We start from the raw sequence: 5139 nt of genomic DNA, 5'->3' as shown, positions 1-5139 counted from the left end.
AGATATGCAGATGATACAACCTTGCTTGCTGAAAGTGAAGAGGACTTAAAATATTTACTGATGAAGATCAAAGAGCACAGCCTTCAGTATGGATTTCATCTCAATGTTAAGAAAACAAATATCCTCACCACTGGACCAATAAATGACATTCTTATCTGTGGAGAAAAGATTGAAGTTATCAAGGACTTCATTCTTCTTGGATTAGCTATCAACATTCATGGAAGCAGCAGTCAAGAAATCAAACGACATTTTGCATTAGGCAGATCTGCTTCACAAGACCTTTTTAAAGTGTTGAAGAGCAAAGATGTCAGCTTGAAGACTAAGGTGCACCTGATGCAAACCATGGTATTTTCAATAACCTCATATGCATGCAAAAGCTGGACAGTGAATAAGGAAGACCGTAGAAGAATTGATACATTTGAGTTATGATGTTGGAGGAGAATATTCAAAGTGCCATGGGCTGCCAAAAGAACCAACAGATCTGTGTTGGAAGAAGTGGAGCCAGAGTGCTCCTTGGAGGCTAGGATGGCCAAACTTTATCTGTCATACTTCAGATATATTGTCAGAAGGAACCAGTCTCTGGAGAAGGAGATCATGTTTGATAGGGTGGAGGGTCAGAGAAAAAGAGGAAGCCCTCCAGCGAGATGGACTGGCCAAGTGGCAGCATCAGTGGGCTCAAGCATGGCAACAATAGTTAGGTTGGCCCAGGATCGTGCAGTGTTTTGTTCTGCTGTGCATAAGGTCACTATGAGTCATTACTGACTCGAAGGCACCTAACAACAACAGCCTTCAAGACCCACAGCTCCCCATGGGCTTCAGGAAGTTTTTTACCACAGAGAAACGCCTCCCCCATTCGGTGTGTGTCATTGCTTGTATTTTTATTTACCTTCGTGAATACCTGTCTTCCCAACTAGATTGTGACAAGGATTGGATATTACTTGTTAGATGCACTTAGTTAACTCCAACACATGGCACCTCGTGTGCAATGATTCTTTCTGTTATTAACCATTTTTATGATCATTGACATGTTTGGGTTCATCTTCAAACACTTTATGGATCCATAGAGTTTTCATTGGATAATTTCCACAAGTAGGTTGCCAGGGCCTCTCTGTTTTTTCTGGAAACTATGCTGCAACCTGTCCACCAGGGGTGGCATCATTTTCCTGCAACATAGCAACGCTCAAGCTACCACAGTACAACAAACAGTTTCAGAGGAGCTTTCAGACTAAGGAAGAAAGACCTGGCCATCTGCTTTCAAAAACCGACCAGTACAAGACCTGGGGACTCCTGGGCCCAGAGTCAGTGACATAGCCACAGAGGACTAGAGTGGAGAGTGAAGCGTCCAGCTGTTAAAGAAGAGAGGGCATATACACAAGAATACCCACACTTGCAGGTAATACCCACTTATCCTGGCTTCAATGACTGGATGATCAGAGCTCAACTAGAAGAAGAAAGAAGAGGAAAAAAAGAGTAATCTGATACAATTTGATGAACTTGACCTACACCTATGGATGCAGTAGTTCAAAAGGGGGAACAAATCTTTATAGCAAGGATCATTCCCACCCCCTCCATACACACAGTAGACAGGAATGGGCAACTTGGACATTGGCTACCCAAAATGGAGGGGTGGGATCTACAAAGGCAAGAAGTGACTGGCTTACAAGCTTACAAGAGGGAGCCTAGATCCAGAGGATGTGGAGGAAGGTAGAATCTCCACTGAGTAGAGTCTAGGCGGGTTTAATGAAAGGAGATGGGGTGCCTTGTGGTACAATAGTGAATCATTGTTATCAGGACTGACTGTGAGGGTTGGAAATGTAAAGGTAGATGTTTTCTAGCAAAAGGAGGGGAGTGATTGACTTTGCAGTCTAGGACCGTCAAGGGAGAAGAGCGGAGTGCTGGACCCTACCCAGAGAAGCAGTGATGCCAGAGATGGAGGCAGAGACGATGAAGTGGAGAGATGGAGCAACTGGGGACTTTAGACACAGAGAGGCAGGGGGGCTGTGTGCTGATGACCGGGGGGCAGGCTTGCAGTGTATACCCTTTGGTTGGTTGATGATGCATGGAGCGGTTTATAACCATGGCAATGAAACAATATACGATAGGATGAATGTAAAACTAATGTTCTCCCATGTAAACTATCACATAATTCACAATAAAACATTAAAAAAAAAAACAGCCAATAAAAATACTAGGGTTACAACAAAGCGTTGTTAGATACTCAGCTGGGCATGGGGCTGGTGCAGCTCTGGACAGCATTGATTCGTGCCTGGTTTCCGCCGTGAGCAGAGGTTGCCATCTGTTGGGGATGACCTGATGGCAGTGTGTGTATTCTAGAGGTACAAGATCAGTATCTGCTGAATAAAATCCAAGAAGAAATTGTAAAGAGCAGGAAGCATTTGAGTTGCCAGACAGCCGCTGCTCCAGGACTCGGGGACCATGCCTCCCACATAGACACTGTTGTTGTTGTTGTTGTTGTTGTCAAGTGCCGTCGAGTCGATTCTGACTCATAGCGACCCTGTATAGGGTTCCCAAGGAGCAGCTGGTGAGCTTGAACCACCAACCTTACAGTTCAAACAGCTTTGCAGTCTGGCGCATTAACCCACAGCGCCACACCAGGACTCCATAGACACTACCATCTTCCAAATATGTCCTTAAGGGACTCCATAGTGACTTTAAGCCAGTGAGGAAGCAATGAGATTGGGAGTCATTTTTCACGTTCTCTTGAAGCCTGCAGCTTGAAGCTTCAGGATTTGGAAGCTGAACTGCCCTGGGACCTGCAGCAGCCCGAGCCACATTTACTGTTTGACAATTCTTCCGCTGGGAGCCAGAAGCCAGGCTAGAAGCCAGGTCTTGTTCTCTCTGAAGGGTCTCACGAGAGATCCTTTTTGTCTCTCTTAAAGGTCAGTTGTAACGGCAAGGTTGGTGGTTCAAGCTCACCAGTCACTCCTCAGAAACCCTATATAGGGTCGCTATGAGTCGGAACCAACTTGACAGCACTTAACAACAACAACTTGTTTCTTGGTTTACTTTCTTTAACGGCAGTGGTTTCTTTCTGTATATCTCTGGGTCTTCTTTATATAGATACCAATCACATAAAACGAAAATAATAATACTAATATAACAGTTATTGTTGAGTTTGGCTCATGTTGTTGTTGTTGTTAAGTGCCGTCGAGTCGGGTCCGACCCATAGCGACCCTGTACAGGGTTTCCGAGGGTGTAAATCTTTATGGGAGTAGAAAGCCTCATCTTTCTCCCACAGAGCGGCTTGTAGTTTCGAACCGCTGACCTTAAGGTTCGCAGCCCAATTCGTAACCACTATGCTACCAGAGCTCCTTTGGCTCATAGCATCCCCATATCCCTGCATTCCATCAGGTTTTCTTCCTGGTGTGGTGCTGCGGGACAACGCTCTAGACCCCAAGATGGGTTTGCACCACAAGGTCAGCAGTTCAAACTCACGAGCTGCTCCTCGGAAACCCTAGACAGGGTTGCTCTGAGTTGGAACTGAATCGGCCGCACTTAACAATAACAACCACAGTGAGATTGTCAGGCCTTTCTTCTGCAGCACCCTTGGTGAATTTGAACAACCAATCTTTTAGTTCATTATTGTTGTTAGGTGTTGTTGAATCCGTTTTGACTGATGTTGTTGTTGTTAAGTGCCATCGAATCGGTTCAGACCCATAGTGCCCCTGCAAGAGCAGCTGGAGCGTTTGAGCCACCGACCTTGTGGTTCAAACTGACTTTAGCAACCCTGTAAGACAGAGTACAACTGCCCCGGGGGGGTTCCTTTGAACCACTAGGTGGGTTTAAACCTCTAACCTTCTTGTCAGTGCTTACCCATAGCTCCACCAAAGCTCCTTTTCAATTCTCAGGTGAGCACAAACTTTCATACAGGACTATAACAACTCACTCCAGTATGATCTCATGTCAACTGAACTGATAACATCTTCAAAGACCCTACTTCCAAAGACATTCAAGCTAAAATTCTGTGGAAGGGTGATGGAGGCCTGGCTTCACTTGAGTTCTCACAGTGAAGTGTCCCAGGGCTTTCTGACCAGTAAACCAGACCTGTGGCTATACTTAACTCCCATGCCCAGGGAGGAGTAACCCGTTTGCCCTCAGGAAGAGTGTGATTGAAAGCAGATGAACTAGGATGCAGGTAGTGCTCCTGCTTCAAAACCTCAGAACCAACCCTGTCGCCATTTTCACCCCCGCTGTTCTTTCAGTACACCAGTCATGGCTCCTCCCACCTCCCTCCACCCCCCAACCCCCTGTAGTTCTGACAGAGCCAGGGAAGATCTCATTGGTCTCTGTCATATCTGATATACATTATGCAGCTGAAAAGGTTTCCCTCACCCAGAGGACTAGGTTTGATTTGTCTTTGTCCTGTTTCAAGCTTAAAGGGAGTCCTGGTGTGGTGCTATAGGGTAATCACCCACAGCTCTGAGGGAGAAGGCAGAGGCTGTCTGTTCTCATAAAGGTTTCCAGTCACAGAAACCTGAAGAAACAGGTCACCTTTGTCCTGTAGGGGCTGTGTGAGTCCGAATTGACTCAACTGCAGTGGAGTTTTGGTTTATCAAATAAGTTTGAATCTGGGGTCTTTTGTCTGCTCATATTCACAGATAACAGATGTTAAGACTTCAACATTGTTTGCAGGGTGGAAACACAATTCAGTCCACATCAATGCCCTCGTTCCCCTGATTAAAATCCTCCAGGTCTTTTCACTATCTACAAGCCTCAGCTCCGAAGCCGGGCCTAAGTCTCTAGCTCCACCATGGGCCACATCCTGGGCACAAGGCTTCTAAACAGTTTGCCATTTGCTGAAAATGGCATGGTTTTACGAAACCTGGCATCTTTGCCATTTCCATTGCAATTTCTTCTTTGTTCCATGAGGTATTTAGAAGTGCATTGCTTAATGTCAAAGCTTTTGAGAAATTTCTCACAATATGTTATGGATTTCTTTTTTTTAATTCCACGGGTCAGAGAACAGACTGGCTGAATTAAATTCTTTGAAATGGTTGGGACTTAATGGATAATCCAGCTGGTGATTGTGAGAATGAAAGTGGACGGCTGAGAGTAGGGCTCAGAGCAAGAATCGCCGCTTCAGGCATAAGAGCTTGCTCTGAGACCTGCTTCAGGCCG

This window comes from Chrysochloris asiatica, unplaced genomic scaffold (genome assembly GCF_000296735.1).
Source record: "Chrysochloris asiatica unplaced genomic scaffold, ChrAsi1.0 scaffold00132, whole genome shotgun sequence".
NCBI lineage: Eukaryota > Metazoa > Chordata > Mammalia > Afrosoricida > Chrysochloridae > Chrysochloris > Chrysochloris asiatica.
The sequence above is the reverse complement of the archived record's forward strand: the minus strand, read 5'-3'. Positions refer to the sequence as shown.